Source organism: Hibiscus syriacus, unplaced genomic scaffold (genome assembly GCF_006381635.1).
Source record: "Hibiscus syriacus cultivar Baekdansim isolate YM2019G1 unplaced genomic scaffold, ASM638163v2 tig00109945_pilon, whole genome shotgun sequence".
Taxonomy (NCBI): Eukaryota; Viridiplantae; Streptophyta; class Magnoliopsida; order Malvales; family Malvaceae; genus Hibiscus; species Hibiscus syriacus.
Window position 1 is genome coordinate 3,589,380 of NW_024062535.1, and position 21,990 is coordinate 3,611,369.

A 21,990-nucleotide genomic window follows, 5' to 3' on the forward strand; every position below is an offset into this window, starting at 1 on the left:
GTTGGATTTTATTATAATTCTAATGGTTAAAGATTATTTGGTAATTAACTTTATTTAATAAAGTAAATATTTATTTTAGGAAATAATTCTTATGAAATAAGAATTCTTAGTGACCAAGTATTTGACTCTATAAATAGAGATTATGCTTTAATCTTCAGGGTTATGTGGGAGAGAATAATTTTGGATAGATGTAATCTTTTTTGGGATTTCTGTAACATTTAGGTTTATCTTGCAAAGATAGTTTTGTAAAGATATTGGACGTGGGTTTTAAGATATACGAGTTTTGGTATCTATACCAGATTTTAGGATACATGTAATATCATGTATTTGTACTATTTGTGTTCTCTACGTTTATAGTGGATTGTTGTTCATCTCACCTGTGGAGGTAGGCAAGGCCGAACTACGTTAAATATTGTCTATTGTGTATGTCTTATTTTACGTTGATATCGCATTGGTTATTTTTTTCACTCCCAAATTCCTAATAGATCTGTCAAAGATAAATCTTGAACCCTATCAGTTGTTGTCTTTTAAAATAATCGGGATCCCAATATCAAAATTTATCTTTAACTATCATAATAATATGAATATGCTCAAGTTTAGGATCGATCTTTGACAGCTCAAAATCATCATTTTGGTTGTGAACTTCTCAAATCTTACATCGTTTAGATATGAGGTTTTCAAGCATTTAAATATAATCTTTTATACATATAATCATTGAGTGAATAAAGATAAGGCTAATTCATGTGTGTCCTTGTTATTTGGTTTAACTTGTACTCATGCACGTATAAATACATGACTTTGACACACTGCGCTTGTTTATTCTTTTTAGAAAAATTCATAATTTTTTTTTATGTTTTTAACCTTTTTTTCCTTTCACTTATTTTGTCTCAAACTGACACCACGAACATGCAAAACACACATTTGAAAGTTATTTTTATATAGACACTTTCGCGATACGTGGCAAAAAAGGTGTTAATATGAGAAATAATTTAAAATTGGTGTTAAATTTAATATTAATTTTTAAGGGTAAACTACATATTTAGTACCTAAACTATTATTTTTTTATATGTTTTAATAAATAAATTTTTAATTTTTTCAAAACCATACCTAACAATTAGTTTTCATTTCATTTTAGTATTCGTCGTTAAAAACTTAATGCATTTAGTACATAAACTATCAGATTTGGTCAGTCTTAGTACCTAAACTTTCAATATTTTCAAAACATAACGTTAAATTTTGAACGAGGTACTAAAATAAAATAAAAACTAAAGTTTTTAACTGCAGGGTACTAAGTTAAAATAAAAGCCAAACTTTAGGTATAATTTTAAAAAAGTTAAAAGTTTAGGTACTAAAATAGATCAAAACTGATAGTACTAAATATCTACTTTTTAAAAAGGTGATTTTGGGTGATAAGGGCTAATGTTTGATCGAATGTATTTTTTTTGTTCTTTTGATTTTAAAGCTTTGTCTTAATTAATTTGAATCGACCCTTAGCTGGCTTTAACTAAGATGAATCTAGAGGTTGTTATATTAACTATAATTAATTTTTTTAAATTTCAACTGAATATTGAAATTTTCAATCCCACCGTAACCTTGAGTTTGGTCTGCTAGATCGAGGTATAAAGGAGCTCTTGCAAACGGCTCATTTGGACTGTATAGCACAAATATCCCATTATGATATTGTTTACTATTGAGATAAATTACACGTTTGATAACTAAATTTTATTCTCTTATATTTTATTAATTATACTTTTATTTTTTTTACTTTATTTGCTGAATTTTATAAATTAAATATTTTTTTATCACTCATCCGTTTTCACATGACTTATTTTATTAGTACATAATAATAATAATAATATGTATTTTTTATTAATATTTAATTATGATATATAATATTTAAAATAAAATAAAAAATAATAAATCTAAATTTATTCCTAAACCCTAATTCCAAATTACAACCCCACCCCACTCCACCAACACCCTTCACCGGTTTAGATAACCCTCGTCACGTCTTCAATTGGCAAAACACAAAGGAACAAGATCCAGGTTTATAAAATGGATACGGATCAAATTAGCCTTCGGAACCTTTTTCTTTTCACCTTGGTTGCTTGAACTAGGCAGATTTGCAGGCGAGAGTGAGTGCTGTCTTCGAAACCTTTTTCTTTTCATCTTGGTGCTTGAACTAGTCAGATTTGCAGTGAGAGTGTATTCTGGGTACCTTCGAAAATTTTCTTCCTTTTGATCATAGTTGTTTGTAGTAGTAAGATTTACATGCAAGAATGAATTATGGGTATCATTCAAACTGGGAGGATAAGTTTTGGGTAATGGATGTGTGATTAAACGAAGAAGATGAAGTGTTGAGAAATAAATAATCAAAAGGGGAAGAAAATTGTGATACATAGTCATCGAAATTTGAAAACTGAGGAGAAGAGTTTGAAGAAGGGTTACAAGATAAGAAATTTGAAACCAGTGAAGGCGAATAAGAAGAATTTTGTAACAAAGACCTACTGAAGTGAAATAGGGAGAAAACATGTGTTTAAACTAATAAGAGAAATGGGGAGAAAATAGGGTGAAAAGAAAGGAGGAATGAGAAGGAAAAAAATATTATTTTATAACAATAAAAACGAGATCGTTTGGTTTAAATTTTTTAAGAATTTAAAATAACGTCATTTTGATATAAGTTACAAAGTCATAACGTCGTTAATTATTTATGATTCAAAAGTGATGAGTTTTTAAAGAGCTTGTTACGTGGTTGGATTTACCATCCATCGTTTTGGACTATTTACAGTTGAATACCTCTAAACTTAGTCTACATCTTAACACTAGGATCAAAGTCAAAGTTGGTTACGCATCAAAAAAGTTAGAGCATGCACTCAACGCTCAAAATTGATACATTCAAAAGAATATATTTTTAAAAGGAGGCTACAAAGACACATTTAATAGCACGTCTGATGGTGATAAAAAAGTAATATGAAATAATAAATATATATAAGAGATGAATTACGAATGATATGGTGCACGTAGTTAGAAACTTGTTAAGAAACTAAATTATAGTTAAATTGAAGTTAATTAAATGGTTAAAGTCAAATTTATTAACCAAATTCAAATTATGAATTAAACTAAATTAATTAAAAATCAAGCTAACTTTATTAACAAATTTCAAGTTATAGACTAAACTGATTTAATTAAGAAATTTAAGTTAAACTTATCAACTAATTTTAAATTATGGACTAAACGACTTTAGTTAAGAAATAAGACTAAATTAAACTTATCAAATAATTTTAAATTACGGACCAAACGACTTCAGTTAAGAAATAAGACTAAACTGAGCAAGAATCAAATTATGGATTCAACTAAATTAATTAAAAATTAAGCTAACTTTATTATCTAATTTCGAGGACATAATAGAACAAGAATCATAACCACATAAACCAATTATTAATCAAATTATAAATTTGAGAGCTAATTGTTAAATCACACCTATAATATAACATTTAGAGAAATCTAAAATGTAAAACCTAAACGTGCAATTAATTAGCAAAATATGACTAAATTGAACAACACTCAATTTGAAAGGTTTTAAATAGAAGTTAAATCAAGTCGAACATGGACTTAGTTACAAGAAATAAAATGTAGGAGTGTTAAAATTATAATTTACCCAAAAAATGATAGAAATGCATAGGTATTTATGGAGTGGGTGGAGCGCACATGTTGGCTGCCTCAAAATGACATTATTTTTGGGTCCGGGCAACTCTCCCAAATGAGGTTTTTTTTTTTGGCCCATTATGGCAGCCCGCTAAAAAGTTTAGGAAATAGGGCTGTCAAAGTTTGATTTTGGGGTCTACGGTATTTTATACAGTACAAGGGGAACTTGTCACCTATGATAATAATATTATATTCATTTCCATTAATTTTTTTAGATTTTTAATTTGAACTGAAAACTGAAAAAAAATACGTTAGAATTCGTCACGTGGAGGTAACGAATTCTTTTGGTTTCAAATATACAGTCGTTTAGATTTGAAAAGGAGGGGAGAGTTTTAACACACCAAATTCCAAGCTAGTAGTTTTAGGTTTACCCGAGTGGTAAGTGGATCCCGTGAATTTCATATTTTAAGCTATTGGGTCAAGTTGGGCTTAAATGGGTTGGACTTGGGCCCAATCTACCATAAAAAAAGAGTTTTTGAATAGTGGAAAGATGAGAAGGCTCAAGAGTGTAATTTTTCCATTTTAAAAAGATAGTCTTTTTATTTCATTTATCTTCTTATCCTCCCCATTTCTTCATTTTTCTTCCTCTTCAAAGACCAAAGCTAAAGGTGGGGATTTTGAGCCATTCTTGCATCTTTTAAGCTTCAATTTCATTCCTAATCCTTTTAGCAACATCATTTTAAAGTTTCAAGCCATGGGATTTTATAGCTAAAGAGAAAAGTTGGGGGAAATCATCCAAATAATAGTGAAAGGGTGTGTGGCTAAACAAAGAGCTCTATTTCGGGATTCAGACATCAATGTAGTGTATTTTTTAATCTTTTGGAGTGTTAAGGCTTTCTTAAATGCAAATATTTTTCTAAGATTTGATTATTTAGGCATTTTAGGGTTTATTCTTGATTTCATGATTAGATGATGAAATTTAAGGTAAATAAGACATTTTTATGCCATTATATAATCCTAAATATCTTTCTAAAGTTTTAGCACATGATTATAAACCAAATTAAGATTTTTAGGATGAATTTGGGTGTTTTCCTAAACCTAAATAGAATATTTTTGGGTTCAAGAATCGATACTAGGATGAATAGTATCGATACTAGATGATTTGGGGAAAAATTATGGTTTTCAACGAGGAGTATCGATACTGCTAGGGAGAGTATCGATACTGCCCCTATAGTATTTATGTTTGGGGTGACAATGTAACACCCTATATCAGTACGACACACAATCGACCGATAAAAGTGCCACACGAAACTACCGAAGTGGCTGACCAAAAATTTTCTTTATCATACTCAAAGGAAAATCATTCATTAATAAATACTTGTGACAAAATAGACAATAACATTCATACAAAACAATTTACACTCAGGAGCTCCCAAAATACAATTCAAAATGTACATACCATAATATAAAATAAGTTACGACTTGACATACAAAATAAGGGTTACAAATATACATGCACACTAAGAAGAAACCGAGACGTACTCTGCTCTGAATATCTAAGTCTAGATCTACTCAAAATAAAATTTCTTCAAGTGCTCCACTTAAGAATCTGCGTGAGGAAACAAATTCCAAATGTTGAGCTAACTAGCCCAATGCCACACTAACAACTAAAACATACTAATGAGGGTTTAATTGTAACATGCTCAAATAACTGATAACAAGGTATAATGAATATATTTATTTTGAATCATTAGTGAGTATCCTTGTGATACTCATTCTCTACGCTATGGTAGACAACACGGTGCAGCTGAGGGATCTCTGCATCTCAGAGTTCACACACCCCTCTAGTATACTAAGGACGTGGCCCCCGAAATCTCTACATCAGATACCACACCCTCGACTAGCCCACTCCTTGCGAGTGTCAGACCTTGCACCCTAGCTAGCTAGTATAAAGTGCCTTGCACACTCCCTAAGGATATCCGGACTGATTCTATACTTTGAAACCCTTAATTAAAGGAACTCAGGTGTCCAAATCATTTCCTGAGCATCAAACAAAGTTAGTTTTATATCACCCTAATTATTTTAGTTTCTACGTTTGACTATGCTTAGTTATTGTTATCACTTCTAGTTTTAATTAAGAAAAGTTCGAGCCTACTTGGAACCTTAAAAGCCTTTACAAATCCTCAAATTTTATAACTCAAATCACTCTGTGGTATCGATACTGACCATACAACATCGATATTGTTTATCGGGTATCGATACCCTACCTAAGGTATCGATACCTTAGGACAAAACTCTCTTGTTTTAAAAGGGGAAGTATCGATACTTGGGCCTTGGGTATCGATACTCCCTTGAGTACCATTACCAAAATAGCATTATGGAGTTTAGGTCTCGATACCAAGTATTTTGATCTTGATATCGTTCATTCGGTACCGATACTACTTAAAGGGGTATCGATACTATCCTAATAATATTCAAAATTTTTAAGACTAAACATGAACAATATTGGTACTAATCCCCCCAGTACCGACCCCTTCCTAAAAATGCCTTATTTGGGCACTTAAAATCACTTACATTGCTACCTAGAGGTTCCCAATTTCTCTTAGTGTCTTATGTGATCATGTAGGGTCATAAATAAGGCTTTAGACATGCTTATACTTCAAAACAGGTAATTTACCAATTTTATGCTCACCAAGCTTTAAATCTAACTTTCATGCTATCATGATTTGTAAATAACCCACTAAAGAGTATGAAAGAGTTGTAAGTGTCGCTGCCTTGTCTCTTTGGTTGCTAGAAACCTCTTCAACTCAACCAAGTACCAATTTTTCTTTACCTTTGACCTTTGAGCTCTCTCCCACGTCATTCTCTAAATAAGATAGGAAAAAGGGATTACTATCTCAAATAACTCCTTGGATTGGGGTCTAAAACTCTTATATAACTTAAATCTTACTAAGAATGGCTAGAATCCAAAGATTCTCATAAACCCCTTAAAAATCCATATTGGAACCTATGGTTAAAAACTTACAAAATAGAGGTTAAATTGAAGCTAGGAGAACAAGGATTGATAATCTTACCTTATTGAAACCAAACTAGGTTTGAAATGCTTGGAAATATTGATTTTGTAAAGGAAGAGGAAGAGAAAGTTATGGAAGGAAAAAAGAGTTTGGTAGGATTTTAGGGGAGTAGTTTACATGAAATCTTGACATAAAAGGAAGGGTTTTCAGCTTTGAAAACCTCAAGGGAAAATTGCTCTTTTGTTTCTTGAACTTCCTATTTTATAAATTATTCATCCCTACCTAACTTCTTTTGGGCCCAACTCATCCCAATTCCGATTAAATTTGGTCTAAGCTATTTTAATATGTCATTTGGGCTCCAACTAAGGTTATCGGGTTAACCTAAACTAATGACCCAGGTTTCGGGGCGTTAGAACTATTCCCTCATAATAAAAAATTTCATCCTCGAAATTTTACCTGGGTAGAAAATATGCGGATACAGAAGTTGCATGTCTTATTTTGTTTCCCATGTGGCTTCCTCGACTCCCAAAGCACTTTTACTAAGGGAATCTTCTTGTTCCTTAATTTTTTTCACTTCTCTAGCCAATATTCTAATCGGCTCCTCTTAATAGGTCATGTTGAGGCTCAAATCAACTTGCTCAAGAGGTAAGACATGCAATGGGTCAAAAAGATACGTTCGAAGCATGGATACGTGGAATATATTATGAATGCATTCCAGGTTTAGGGGTAAAGCTAAATGGTAGGCTACCAGTCCAACACTTTCAAGAACTTCATAAGGACCAATAAAACATGGGGTCAAATTCCCTTTGCGCCCAAATCAAAGTACTTTCTTCCACGAAGACACTTTAAGAAATACTTTGTCTCCCACGGCAAACTCGATTTCCTTTCGCTTCAAATCTGCATAGGACTTTTGCCTATCCGATGCCTCCTTTAACATACTCTAAATTATTCAGACCTTTTTTTCATCATTGAGCTCGATCCAACAAAGAGGAGTCCTACACTTTTGCCCATATAAAGCTTGTACAAGGTCATCTGGATGCTCGTCTAATAGTTATTATTATACGCGAACTCCACCAAAGGCAAATGGTCATCCCATTTACCCTCAAAATCGATAACCACACATCTAAGCATGTCCTCAAGAACTTGAATAACCCGCTCTGACTGATCATCTATCTGAGGATGAAACATGACACTGAAGTGGAGCTTGGTGCCTAGAGAATCGTGAAGAACTTCCCAAAATCGAGAAGTGAATCTAGGGTCTCTATCCTAAATAATTAAGGTTGGTACTCCGTACAATTTTACTATTTCAATTATGTAGAGCCGCGCTAACCTTTCCAATATGAAATCCATCCTAATTGGTAAGAAGTGTACGAACTGAGTCACATTACAAGAAAATATACCTTTAATGACACACAAACGATGACACACGCTAATTTATGACTTGCAAAACATGTGTGTCATAAAAAAATGTCATTTTTTTAAAATCTGAACGATTTATTACTTACAATAATGTGTGTTATATTTAATAGTCATAATAAAAAAAATTACAAAAACACGGAGTATAGTTTTAATTGTGTGTCATCTTTAAGAGTCCTATTCTAATTTCTCCCCCCATTATTTTCATCCTTTCCCGCTTCTTCCCCTCGATAATTATCAGTTCACGCCGCTTCTTTCACAGGTATTCCTCATTCTCTATTCCACCGTTCAATTTGGGTTTCTGGTCTTAGGAATTATTATGTTACATTCCTGTGAATTTGAGATCTCTCAAGATCTGCAGCCTCTCTCGCCTTTCGCTTCCCGTAACTCTACCCAGGTAATTTTCCCCCTTTTCTACTCCCAATTCTGAGATTGCCGCCTTAAATGTTCTTTTTTTTATTTGAGAGAATGAAAATTGATTATATGTTGTTGATCTATTGTTAGTTTTGTTAGTTAGGTGCAGTCGCTGGCGGGGATGATAGAATGCAATGTTTTCCATTCAAAAATAGCACCGCCCAGTTCTAAAATCATTTCGAGGGCTTACGACATGCATCACAGCTATGTATCCTCCAAAAATCGTCTCCTCAACGTTCTTTTGGTCGGTGGGGACTGCATTTTGGTCGGTTTTTAGGTAAATTCTTTGTTTCTAACCATCAAATCTAAATCGGTAATCTGAATCCAGAATTTCTTTACGTTCTAACACCATACGTTTATATTATTGCAGCCTATATTGGTTTATATGTCAAAGGTGGATGGTGGTTTCAAGTTTAGTCCCATCAGTGTTAACTTTCTTACTGAGTTGGCTAAAGTTATTTTCTCCATTATTATGCTCTTGTTCCAGGTACATTTTTAGCATTTTATTAACTGTCAACTAGAATAGTAGGGGGCTTATACCATTTACCTAAAGTGGAGTTCAAGAACTCAACAAAAAGGTTTATATTCTTGTCATGTGTTAGTTTAGCTATAATCATGTTATAACATATGCCTAAAGTGGTGTCCAATGAGGAACTCTCTTGTCCCAATGGAGTTTTATTCTCAATTAAGTCATAGTTGTACCTGTTGAATTTAAGATTAAATTATCTTTTTATACTAGGTTAGATAGACCAAAGAAATCTTAAATGTCTCTCTATTACAACTTATCAAAATAATTTGGGAAAATAGAGCTTTAGTGTACCCAATATAAGAAGCCCTTATACAACGCAATTGTTGAATTTGGTTTCCGTGAACAAAGCAAAGTGCTTATATGGTATAAAGGTGTCAGAAGCACCATAAGATGGTATCCATATCCCACTAAACTCGGTCCTAACTTTTAATTATTCAATCTAAATTGCTTCATGTATGATATGTGTTAAAAATATCTTTGTTCGTGAAACTTGAGAAGTATAAGAGAGGGGGTGTTACAAAATTCATCAATTATTTTTGTAAATTGTTTTGTATCATATTCATAAATTAATTTTAGTGGGGATATCCTGACATGCTGGAACAAGTAGATAATGTTCATTTCTATGTATTATCTGATATTCTGGAAGTGTAAGAGATCAACTGCATTAGTTCTGGAAGTTAGAGAGGATTGCTAAAGTAAATTTACTTTTTCTCATGGCCTACAGTGTTAGGAAAAGTTACTAAGCCTAGCCTGTAGAAGCTCAATGGGTTTGCTATTAGTTTCAGCCGTAACAGGAACAATTGCATTTCAAAGATTAATGGAAATCCTATCCCATTGATTATTACACTAAATGCTATTTCAGATTCTTTTTACTAAGTTCTTTCATTAGGTTTTAACTGTTGTACTTATTTAACTCTCTCTTTCATAAGGCTCGGAATAAGAAAGTTGGGGAGAAATCTCTCCTCTCAATTTCTTCGTTAGTGCAGGTAAGAACTTTACTTCCACAAATTTATGATTCTAATTGCAATTCTATTTAGTTATGCATCACTAATTTGACTATTGATTCTTGAGTTGATTGTTTTATGATACATTCCGTAGCTTTTGATAAAAAATGAAAAACTTGTAGACTATTCTAAGAGGAAAACATTGGGCTAATTAGAGGTTTGAATGTTAGTTTCATTACGTTTCTTCTATTGGTAGGCGATGATTTTGTCTGGGTGCTAAACTGTGAGACTGGTCAAGAAGATGACTTAACCATGTATGCTCTGTGGTAGATAACAATAACAATTGGCATACCAACATGGTTATTTATTGTGATCTTAGTTGACACTTTAAAGATATTTTGAGTCTTAAAGGGGGAGAAATTAGAAGAATTCCAGTTATTAAGATGCCATGCTGAAAGTAGAGATAAAGCAAATCAGTGAAATGTTTTAGTTTCACATAGCTGTGGATTTTTTTATTGATTTTCTTGGTCTTGTATAGTAAATTTGGTCAGACACGGTGTTATGCAATGTGCAACTTTAATGAGACTAATGGTAGATGAGTGAAGATACATTGTTGGCATTCTTTTATTTTTGAGGGACATTCTCTTTATTTTTTCTTTGGTTTATTAATAGTTGATTTAATTTAACTCTCTATTCATATTATGGCTTTTCTGAAAAAGATGCTTCTAATTAAATACCTTATTCGGTTGATAAAAATATGTTTGGATTGTATTCTGTAAACTAATATATCTGTGCAAATATCAGTGTGGTGTCATTTTGATCAAGAAAACCGTCTTAATGTGACATGAAGTCTTTTTGGAACTTTTAGCTCATTTCCCCCTTTTTATCTGCAAACTATTGTTTTGCACTGAATCTACTTCTCTGAAAGTAATATATCAACATCTTTTTGACCTCAAGGTATCTTTTTCTTTGCTCCAAAATTTTACAAGTTGCTTGAAATAATGTGCTTCTTGCAGTTCCAGCTCTACTTTACGCTATTCACAATTACCTAAAGTTCATCATGCAGGTGGTGTCTTTAGCTAAAGTCTTTTTTAATATTCTTTCGCTTTTTTCCTTGAAGTAATTGTTTTCTAATATTTATGCCATTATTCCCCTGCAGCTTTATTTCAATCATGCTACTGTGAAGATGCTGAGTAACCTAAAGGTAGAATAATACATTTTGTTTAATGATTGTTTAAATGGTATAGGTTCTAATCAATCTCCTTTTTGCTCTAAATAAATGCATTTTGGGTTAGTTTATGCTTTAAACCCGTTTCCATTTGATTATTCGTCATGTGTTTGTTACAACCACAATCAATAAGTGCGATGAATCCTAAATAGAATTAGTTTAGGACTCATTCTATCTAGAAGTTTAATGTATTGGTGAAAGCTAACTTTATACTACTGTTAACTATGGGAAAATTTAGAGAATTATGGGAAAATTTAGAGTACTATGCACATGATCATGCTTTTTTTTTTGGTTTTCCTGTGAGAATTCTTAGTGAATCTGTTTCAGTACTGTCCAACTTATGCAGGTTTTGGTAATAGCTATCTTGTTAAAGATGATCATGAAGTGGCGGTTTTCTATTATTTAGGTTAGTTTGAACAGAAAGATTTTTCTCCGTGAACTATATCATGGTCAATTATCCAAAAACTAATCAAATATGTGGGCATTTAGACTGGTTAATTGGTTATAGTTTATCCATATTGCATGTGTGGTGTGGATCTATGTTTGTAACAGTGGGAGGCTCTTGCTTTGTTGCTCATTGGAATTAGCATAAACCAGTTGCGGTCTTTTCTAGAGGGTACAACTTCACTTGGTGTTTCGATTGCAACAGGCACATACTGGTACACTCTTATATTTGTAAGTTGTTAAAATAGTTGCTGTACTTAATTGATGTGAGAACTTTTTGAGCTGTCTCTTTCAAAGGGTCAAGTTGCCTTCTTTGCATAATGAAGTTTCTTAATTAAGGAGGATCCTAATTTGTTGAATTACTGCCATTTGTCTTGCTCTGTGTTTTCATATCTTAATGTCGTGCTATAGGCTGCAAATTGCTTATACGTTATGGAGCTTATTATGTACTGGCTGTGCAAAATTTTGACATCTTTGTTTTATTTTGCTTACCTTTTGTTGATATTGTTTTTGCATATTCTAAGCATCTTCATTTTTTGTTGTCAATACAGGTTTGGCAAAACTGCCTATTTGCACATATTTGTGGCTTTTATCCAGATGCTCAAAGCTCAAAGTATGTGGAAACAAAGTGCATTATTTGATTACATCCAATGAAATCACTCTATAATTGTAATGATTGGCTATTTATGTTTGCAATATTACAGTGCCAGTGGCAACATTTTTCATGGGTGTCATGTGTATATATTGTATGCAAATGGATTGCTTATATATAATATGATATATATTTAGTATTATGAGGCATTAAATGTGATTTAGTTTGATTATTTGTCAATCTACAATATATATATATAATTTACGAAATACAATCATGACACACGAATATGTGCCATCTTCATTTATAACTGGGGCTTCAATGACACGCAATGTAAGTCATACATGCGTGTCATTAATTTATGACACACAAATGTGTGTCATCTTTATTTATGATGGGGGCTTTAATGACGCTCAATGAACGACATAAATGAGCGTCATAAATGTGTGTTATAAATGCGCGTCATAGATTTATGACACACAGTTGCGCGTCATCTAAAATTCATGGCGGTGGCTTCAACGACAGGCAAATCTGTGTCATCCGCACCCATAGATGACGCGCAATGCGTATCATTAAAGGGGTTTTTTCTAGTACTGTCAACCGATCTACAATCACCTAAACTACATCGTGCTTGTGTCTTATCATCAGTAACCTGGTTACAAAATCTGTAGTTACTCTGTCTCACTTCCACTACGGTATCTAGATTGGCTAGAGTAACCCCGAGTGTAACGCCTCAAAATATGGGTTAGGAGTTTCAGGTTTATTTGGTTGGGCTTTTGAATGCATTTCCATTTGTGTATGAAGCCTTGAACCCAAGTGGATTTGATTTGGGCTTTGAGAGAGCCCAATAAGATTGAATAGGGATGCTTTTAATCATGGCTCAAATATAGGAGGACTAGGAAGGAAATTAACCCATTTGTTTGAATCAAAGTTGATTTCTCATTAAGGGTGATGACTTCACGTCTAAAACACCCATATCTTTTCCCCATAACCTTGTCTCTTCTTCCTCTTTTCCTTCTCATCTTCTTCTTCTCCAAAGCAAGTTAAAGCTCCAAGCTTTTTAGTTTTGCAAGCTTGAATAATAAATCTAAGGTAAGATTCATAATCATCAACTCCTAAGATTTCATTCAAACCCTATTTTCAAGTTTAGTCTTAGTTTCCATGAAAACGAGTTTATGAGGGGTTTAGAGAGCTTAAGGTTTTAATCTGTTTGGGAGAGTTATGGAATGTGGGATTGTTTACACCTTCCTAAGATTTAAAATGAGTTAATAACTCTTGGGTGATTTGGGGATGCTTTTCAGTAAGCTAGCAGAAGGCAACACGATTCTAACTTGTCTATACCACATGTAGATCATTAATGTGCATGAATGATATGTTTTGCTCATGTAAGCAACTAGAGTGGTTTCATGACATTTCGTTTTTATGTGTTTCAAGCATGAAAGATAGAAAATTTTAACCTCTAATACCTCAAATAAGACTTTAACAAGCCTTTCTAGTCTTAGGGGAGTGTATGGTGAGATTCAAGGGTTTTTTTGTGCTCAAAATAGAGAACCCATATATGTCAGTACGGTACTGAAAGAACATTACCAGTATTGTTCTTCATTGAAGGCAAAAATCAAAGTATTTTACAAGGGCAGTATCGATACCCCTTCAAGGAGTATCGATACTCTGGATCTAGTAATAATACTCAAATGGCCAGTATCAATACTGAGATATTTTTGAAAACATCGAAGTTGATTTTGGTATCAATACTCATGGGAACCCATAGGAGTATTGATACCCAAGTACTTTTCAAAACATTGAATCTTATTTTGGTATTGATAATCGCCTGAGTATCATACCCAAGGGGCTAGTTTCAATACTGTTGGCCAAGTATCAATACCCACGGTGATTTTTGGGTAATTTTATTCAATTGTTTTGGGTGATCGACCTTGGATGTTTTGAGTCCGTATGAACTACAAGTATTCAATATAAGAAAAAACAACTATGATAACTCAATTTTGACCTAAAAATCAAGCATGATAGGATGACATAAGATTGGCCTTGTATGATGCTCGGGAAACGAATAGGACACCCGAGTCACTCTAGTATTATGATTATCATCTTTTGTTTGTAAATAATCTGAATAATGTATGATGGTACGCATTCGATGCACATAAATTTTGAAACTGTACCTCAAGCTCGACTAGGTTTGAGGTGTGAGCTTCTGATGCACGTAAATTATGGTATTCACCCTGAGCCCTCGAGATTCTGAGGTATACTAAGGGATATAAGTTTTGATGCACGTAAATTCTAATTCTTACGCGAAGTTGTCACTTTCTAGATAGGCTAGTGTGTTGTTTGAGATGCACGTAAATTCCTCAAACCTCACCACTTGGCCTATCTCATGTTTGTTATGTACTTTCGCATGAATATGACTTTGCACACATACATATTTATATAATGAATGCATATAGTATTGCATAGTTATTCTCATGGCATTGAGCTTGTGAACTCAGTGTATCAAATGTGTTTCCATGCGCAAGTTAGTAGAGGGGATCGTTGAGCAGCCTATCGCATCCGTATATTCCAGACCATAAGATTTGCAGAGTATGTCTTGAGTTATTTCAGAGGGAATATATTCTATATGGACATGTGTATCGAGTCATAACTTTATTTTTGTTTTAAGACGCTATGGTGGAATTGTACATATTTTGACGGACTCATGTATTTTGTAAATGTCAAATTTGATTTTCGCTGCAATTATTATGAACTACTTTGATGTTTATAAATACTTTTAAAAGGAAATTTTTGGGTTAACCATCTTGGTGTTTTCGTGTAGCATCATAATCCATGAATCTTCGAATCGGACTAGATTAGGGTGTTACACCAAGGGAACCAGATGTTCCACTTTAACTTCCTAGCACATCAGATACTTTTCCACAAACTTGGAAACCTCACTTTTCATTCCCGACCAATAATACAACGGTCTAAGTTCTTTGTACATCTTATTGCTTCCTGGATGAACTGAAAGTGGACTGCAGTGAGCCTTATAAAGAATCTTATTACGCAACTTCTCATCTTCAGGCACACATAAACATCCTCTGAAGTACAACACCTCACCTTCTCGCAATTCAAACCCTGGTGCCTCGCTTCGTCGAACTTTCTCCACATGAGCTTTTATACGACTATCTAAACTTTGTAGTCTCTTGATCTCGCTTATTATCTCAGGTTGTACCAGAAGCTCTGCTAATAATGCATCGTCCCTATAAATGCTCAGGCACGTTAATAACGGTCTCAACTCTGACATTGACTTTCTACTCAACGTATCCGCTACAACATTCACTTTTCTTGGGTGATAATCGATAATGCAATCATAATCCTTTAACAACTCAACCATTTACGTTGTCTCAAGTTTAACTCCTTCTATCTAAGTAGATACTTTAAACTCTAATGGTTGGTTAAAATATGGCATTTATCCCATAAAGATAATGTTTCCAAATCAAGACCGTGAAGACTATGGCTGCAAGTTCTAGATCATGGGTAGGATAATTTTTTCCGTGAGGCTTAAATTAGCGGGATGCATAAGCCACCACTTTTCCTTCTTACATCAAACACACATCCAAGATTATTTATAGATGCATCACTAAACACCATGAACTCTTTTCCCAACTCAGGCTGAGTTAGAACTGGGGTTGGGTTAACAGGGTTTTCAACTGCTTGAAACTACTCTGCTAATTTTCATCCCACTCAAATCATACTCCTTTCTGAAGCAACTTAGTCATTGGGGTTGCTATCATCGAGAAACCCTTAACAAATCGACGATAATAACCCATAAGACCTAAGAAACTATATACTTTAGTTACGCTATTGGGTTGCTCCTACTCAAGTATCGCACGAATCTTATAAGGGTCAACTCTAATACCATCAACTGCTATAACATGACCTAACAATTATACCTCTGACATCCAAAACTCACATTTCCCAAACTTAGCAAACATTTATCGATCCCGAAGAGTCTGAAGAACTATACAGAGATACAAATCGTACTCATCCTTAGATCACAAGTATACCAAAATATCATCAATAAAAACCATCATAAACTAATCCATGTACGAGTGGAAAACTCATTTCATGAGATCCATGAATGTCGTTAGGGTGTTAATGAGTCCAAATGACATTACAAGGAACTCATAGTGGACCATATCTTGTTCTAAATGTTGTCTTTACAATGCCTCCCTCTTTAACCTTTAGTTGGTAATACCTGGATCTTATATCTATATTGGAGAAAATGTAGGCTCCTTTAAGCTGGTCGAAGAGGTCATCAATTCTATGAAGGGGTTAATGGTTCTTGATTGTCAACTTATTTAATTGACGGTAGTCGATATAAAGCCTCATCGACCCGTATTTATTTTTAACGAAAAGGGTCGACACTCCCCAAAGAGAAATACTTTACCGAATAAACCCCTTCTCGAGTAACTCTTAAAGTTGCTACTTTAACTTCTTTAGTTTCATCAGTGCCATTTGATAGGGAGCAATGGACTCTGGAGTGGACCCATACATTATTTCTATGCCGAATTCTACCTTACTGTCTGGCAATAAACCTGAAAACTCCTCTAGAAAAATGTCTAGGAAATCTATGACGGCTTGAATGTCTTTAATCCTCATAATTATAACTCTGGTGTCGACCCTGATCCAACATTCGTTGTACCTTAAGGGCCGACACAACCTTTGCACCTTTAGTCTTCTCGCCAAACATGATAATCCTAGTCATATTTTTCTTTCAGAGTTTAAGTCGTCAAAGCTTAAAACTCAAACTTTCATCATGCTCGGACAACCAGTCCATGCCAAATATTAAACAAACTCTCTGAAGGGTAGCTCTATAAGATCAATAGAGAAGGTTTTGCCTTGAATTTTAACTTGGTATCTACGATGAATTTTATCTACTAGGACATCTAATCCTAGAGGGATGTACACTTGAACTACTATCTTAAGGTTCTCAATTGGGATATTTCTTTCTTGGACTAGGTCATAGCAAATATAGGAGTGAGTAGATCTGGGGTCGATCAAAGTAGTAATCGGTAGGGAAAACGCAGTAAGGGTACATAAAATCACATCAACAACATCAAAATCTTCCTGAGCATGAGCTACATACTGGCGAATGACAACTTTGGGCTCAACGCTGGCTGCACCCCTACCAAACTGAGCAGATGTAGAACTTCTACCTCTTTGGGGTCATCTACCCCTCTGAACTGATGGTGCTGATCTCTGGGTTAAAAATAGGGTAACCTTATATATCTTCTAACAATCTATTATGAAATGGTCCAGGAAACCACATCGATAACAACCCTTAGACCATTGTCTAAAAACCCTTGAATGACTCTTTCCATATGTGGGATAGCTAGAATGAGATTATGACCTCCAAGAACCTCCCAAACTCATAATTAATTCAGTGGCCAAAGGTTTCATACGCTTGTTAGATCGGCCACCACCTTTACTCACACTATGAGTAGATTTGCTGACTGGTCTGTTGGGGCTCTCCAAGACCCTTGAGAATCGCTCGCCCTATTCGATTGCTAGGAAGATTTGAATGACCCTGCTTTTTCTTTATTTTGTCCAGAGGTAGCCTCTGCCTCTACTGCACTCCTCTCGAAAACCCTCTCGAAAGCTTTTACCTATCGGACTAACTGAACAAAACCTCTTAGCGGATCGGTAGCTAAGTGCGTCAGAATATCCAAAACGGAGGCCCTCTCTAAACTTCTGACAACTGTGATAATCTGATGACACCAGCTCTGGTGTATGTCGAATCAGACGGAGAATCTCCACTCATACTCAAACACTGTACGATTCTCCTGGGTCAACTGGATAAACTAGTCTCTCAAAGCATCTATATGAGCCTCTCCAATATATTTCTGATGGAATTCTTCTAGCAAGTGATCCCAAGTTGGTTGATCCAGCTTTAGGGATATCTCGAATGTCTTCCACCAATCTATAGTGTCATATTTTAGTAGAGATATGACATATTCTAGCATACCCTCAAGGGTGAGGTGTAGCTGGTGAATAGTCTTAAGGGTCTCTCTGAGCCACTAATCAGGTGCTACAGGATCATCTTCTTTTGTGTCAAAGAAATCCATAATCTGGTATCTCTATAACCTCTCAACTGGTATCTCCTGAGTTATGTAGGCGGGCTAGCTGAACTAGCTGGGTAGGTAAGGTAGAGGGTGTACAAGGTAGGGCTATAACTATATGCCTAAGGGTCTCTATCAAATCTCTAAAGAAGGTTGCCTCCTCGACTCCCGCATCCATAGGCTCCACAATGTTTATATCGAGGACAAATTCATCACCCAGATTGTCTACAAGGGATGCCCTACTCTCATGCCTACCATCTTGATTGTGGCTTACGCTCTCATCCACAACTAATCTCTGAAATTTTAAACAATAAGAATTATTACTATAAACAGTTTTAGAACTAGAAGTAATCTTAACATCCTTAGAGGCATGTATTTTCATAAACTTTTATTGACTCTAGCTCGTAGGAATATCTATACATGACGCTGTGATACCACTAAATGTAACACCCTATACCATTACGACACACAATCGACCAATAAGAGCGCCACACAAAACCACTTAAGTGGCTGACCAAAAATTTTCTTTATCATACTCGTAGGAAAAACATTCATGAATAATTACTTGTTACAAAATAGACAATAAAATTCATACAAAACAATTTGCAGTCGGGACCTCCCAAAATACAATTCAAGATGTACATATCATAATTTAAAATAAGTTATAATTCAACATACAAAATAAGGGTTACAAAAATACATGCCCTCTAAGAAAAAAACTGAGAACTACTATGCTCCGAATATCTGAGTCTAGATTTACTCGGCACAAAAGTTATTCAAGTGCTCTACCTAAGAATCTGTTTAAGGAAACAATTTCCAAACGTTGAGTTAAGTAGTCCAGTGTCACACTAACAACTAAAACATACTAACAAGGGTTCAATTGTAATATGCTTAAATAACTGATAACAAGGTATAATAAATCTATTTAATCTGAATCATATGTGAATATCTTTGTGATATTCACTCTCTATGCTATGGTAGACATCATGGTGCAACTGAGGGATCTCTACATCCTAGACCTCACACACCCCCTAATCTACCAAGGATGTGGCCTCCACAATCTCTACATCGGACACCACACCATCGATTAGCCCAGCCCTTGTGAGTATCAGACCATGCACCCTAGCTAGTCAGTTTAAAGTACCTTGCACACTCCCTAAGGATATTCAGACTGATTCTATACTTTCAAACCCAAAATTAAAGGAACTTGATTGTTCGAATCATTTCTCAAGCATCAAACATTGTTAGTTTTATGTTGCCTTAATTATTTTAGTTTCTACATTTTACTATGCTTAATTATTGTTCTCACTTTTAGTCTTAATTAAGAAAAATTAGAGCTTACTGGGAACCTCACTAGCCTTTACAAATCCTCAAATTTTATACCTCAAACCTCTTTTTGGTATCGATACTGACCATACAGTATCGATACTGTTTATTGGGTATTGATACTCTACCCAAGGTATCGATACCTCAATACAAAACTCTCTTGTTTTAAAAGGGGAAATATCAATACTCATATGGGGAGTATTGATACTTGGGCCTTGGGTATCGATAATCCCTTGAATACCGATACCAAAATAGCATTATGGAATTTCGGTGTCGATACCAAGCATTCTGATCACGATACCGATTCATCGGTATCGATACTCTTTAAAGTGGTATCGATATTTTCCTAATAACATTCAAAATTTTTAAGCCTCAATATGAACAATATCGGTATTGATCCCTCCAATACCGATACACTCCCTAAAATACCTTATTTGGGCACTTAAACTCACTTACATTGCTACCTAGAGGTTCGTAATTATTCTTAGTGTCTTATGTGATCATGTAAGGTCATAAATAAGGGTTTATACATGCTTATACTTCAAAACGTGTAATCTACCATTGTTATGCTCACCAAGCTTTAAATCTAAATTTCATGCTATCATGATTTGTAAATGACCCACTAAAAAGTATAAAAGAGTTGTAAGTGTGGTGACCTTATATCTTTAGTTACTAGAAACTTCTCTAACTCAACCAAGTACCAATTTTTCTTTACCTTTGGCCTTTGAGCTCTCTCCCACGTAATTCTCTAAATAAAATAGGAAAAAGGGATTATTATTTCAAATAACTCCTTGGATTGGGGTTTAAAACTCTTCTATAACTTGAATCTTACTAAGAATGGCTAGAATACAAAGATTCTCATAAACCCCTCAAAAACCCATTTTGGAACCTATGGTTAAAAACTAGCAAAATGGAGTTTGAATTAAAGCTAGGAGAACTAGGATTAATAATCTTACCTTATTGAAACCAAACTAGGTTTGAAATGCTTGGAAATATTGATTTTGTAAAGGAAGAGGAAGAAAAAGTGATGGAAAGAAAAAGAAGGAGTTTGATAGGATTTTTAAGGGAGTAGTTTACGTGAAATCTTAATATAAAAGGAGGGGTTTTCATCTTTCAAAACCTTAAGGGAAAATTACTCATTTGGTTCGTAAAATTCCTAATTCATAAGATATTCATCACCTACCGAGCTTCTTTTGGGCTCAACTTAACTCAATTCCGATTAAACTTGGTCCAAGATATTTTAATAGGTCATTTGGGTTCTAACTATGGTTCTTGGGTTAGCCTGAACTACTGAATTGGGTTTGGGGTATTACATACAGTATCAATACTAGCAAATTTTCAGAAACAAAATGCATTTTTGGTACCAATACTCATAGGTGTATCGATACACCCTAGGGTATTGATACTGCACGTACAATATCGATACTACTCAACTTGGAAGGTTATATTTTACCTCCTCGAGTCTCCTAAGTGAAAAAGATGATTCGTAATGAGAAATTTTAGTTTATGAGGCATATAAATGGCTAAAGGGGCCCGAATACGCTCGTATGAGACATCCGAAGTAATCATAGTAGGCATGACACATTCATAAGAAGTATCTAAGAATAATGGGTAATTACTAAGGATGTACCAGTAAAAAGTATGATGAATTCATCAGATTACGAGATAATAGAGTTATGAACTACATGAATGTTAGCGAATGATGGATGTGTAGATGTCCCTCTAACTCGAGGATAGATTAAAGGGAATCGTAACAAGAGTGACTAGATTATCACTCCTCAGAGTTGAACCGGAGTCAGGTATCGAGATAGCGAATAGTATAGCCAGTGAACAGCAACCATAGAAATTGTCATAAAACTCCAAAAAGAGAGACTTCGCTAGAAGCAAAGAATGACTAAAACTCTCTTAAGTAATAAACGACCAAGATAAAGCATCTTAATAAATGACAGTAGTAAAAGACAAATAAGTTTTCGCATAATGTTCTAGATAAGAGAATGACTGAGATAGCAGTCAGTTAAAGGATGACCTCACTTTAGTGAGTCTAACTATGCTAGGATATAGCCATGTTAACTTAGTTTCCATAGTGGGGCATTGTCAGTGCGTGAGGCTCTTTAGTGGCTAACTAGGATACGAGGCCCAAACATTCGTGAGGAGTGGGTTAGCGATGTCAGTGTTGTACGATCTTTAGGTCTTAGATATGCATGTGTAGTTGCATCAGTTCAGTTCATCAAATATCTTAAAGCTTGGCTTGAAGTCTATGTGAGATTGAGCCAATGCTTCTATTGAGCGAGAATCGCACCGATACTATGTGACATCGTGTTCCCCCTCTAT

General features: G+C 34.5%; 1 pseudogene; it reads left to right on the forward strand.

Moving 5' to 3' along the window:
- The first annotated feature begins 8,609 nt into the window (after window positions 1–8,609).
- Window positions 8,610–12,288, forward strand: LOC120210927 (annotated as a pseudogene).
- The last annotated feature ends 9,702 nt before the right edge of the window (window positions 12,289–21,990 follow it).